Below are 1,778 nucleotides of genomic sequence, written 5' to 3'. Positions count from 1 at the left end.
CACTTCTGTGCAGACACGACAGAGGTAAAGAGAGAGCAGGTAGCCAACAATAAATGCCGCTCTCCTGAAGCTTTTTGAACACCGTTTGCCTCAATACAGCACGTCCAGGGAATTCTGCGAGATCAGATGCCAGTTATATTGCAGTACTAAGGCGGCACCGTCGTGCCCTTACAACCAAATAACGGTCCACGCTTTCTGATGTCACACGTGGCAGACCCTGTCCTGGTCTACGGGATACAGTTTGGATCTCTATAAACTGTCGCCTCATCCGAGAAACAACAGAGCGATTAACATTTAGCCATCGGACCACATCAGTTTCCGACTCTCCTGCTTCCATTCTTGCTACGACCCCCAACAGCAGAGTCTGTAGGCGTCTTCTCCGCAACATACTGCACCGTGTGCGACTGTGTACACAGCGATTGTGGATGTGGCACTACCCTGCAAGCACTACACCGACTGATATGTGTGCCCTGACGCCATTGCTGGCGTGGTTGTCTGTTGATCTGAATTCCATGCAGGGCTCGATCGTAACGACATCTGTTGACAGCCTGGATGATTATATCGTGAAATAGACACAGGACGGAGAAATAGCATTTTGTTGCTTTAATTTTGGACACCGATGTAATATGTGGATATTGAGAGGTTGCAGTACTAGTTATTCACTTGTCATGGTCATCGTCGATCAGATGACACTCAGGTCTATATGAGCTCCCTCTGTTTTGACTCTCTAGGCCGTAATTGTGTTTGGATGCGAACCGTGTTTATAATATTCATCCTAGGGTAGAACCTTGCCCCGCCGACAAGTACGTACGAGGGTTATCCAGAAAGTAGAGCACGTTTTGGCATTAAAAAAAAACGAAGTTCAAGAAATACATTTTATTATATACATCTGAAAGAGTGACTGACATACTACTTTTCCACATAGTCACCAAACACATTGAGGCACTTATCATAGAAGTAGAAAAGATTTGAAATACCTTCGTTGTAAGATTCTGCCGCCTGAGACTTCAGCCAGTGACTCACGCCCGCCTGGAGTTCCACGCCGTCATCAAAGCGCTGCATTGCAAGCCAGTTCTTCATCTTGGGAAGCAAGTGGAATTCGCGTGGTGCAAGATCGGGGCTGCAGAGCGGATGAGGGAAAGTTTCCCGTTTGAATCAATTAAGGAGTTCTTTTGTGCGGTTTGCCGTATGAGGTCGGGCATTGTCATGCAAAAACAAAATTTTCCTCGGCGTTTGTTCTGAACTGCTCTTCTAAGGCTGTGCAAAGTTTGACACTACTGTCCAGAATTTATGGTTGCTCCACGTTCAAGAAAATCAATAAGAAGCACATCTTGCCTATCCCAAAACACTGTATCTATCAACTTCCTTGCTGACAAGGTTCGCAAACATTTTCTTGGTTTTTGGGGGGACCTTGTGTGCCCCCACTCCATGGACTGTAATTTTGTCTCACAATTGACGTGTTTCACACAAGCCTCGTCACCGGTTACAATCGATCCATTAATGAATCACATTGTTTGTGGTAGGCCTCCAGAAATGTCAACGTTGCACCCATTCGCTGTTCTTTATGGTGCTCTGTAAGCATTTTGGGTACCCATCGTGCACAAAATTTGTGGTAGCCTAGCTTTTGAGTGGCAGTTTCAAACAACAAAGTCCGTGAAACTTGTGGAAAAGAAAGCGAAAGCTACGTTATTGTGAAGCACGGTTTTCACGAATCGTTGCATCAACTTTAGCGACAAGATCGTCTGTTACAATGCTCGGGCGTCCACTCTTCTCTTCAT

This window comes from Schistocerca serialis, chromosome 4 (genome assembly GCF_023864345.2).
Source record: "Schistocerca serialis cubense isolate TAMUIC-IGC-003099 chromosome 4, iqSchSeri2.2, whole genome shotgun sequence".
Lineage (NCBI taxonomy): Eukaryota > Metazoa > Arthropoda > Insecta > Orthoptera > Acrididae > Schistocerca > Schistocerca serialis.
This window is presented reverse-complemented; position numbering follows the sequence as displayed.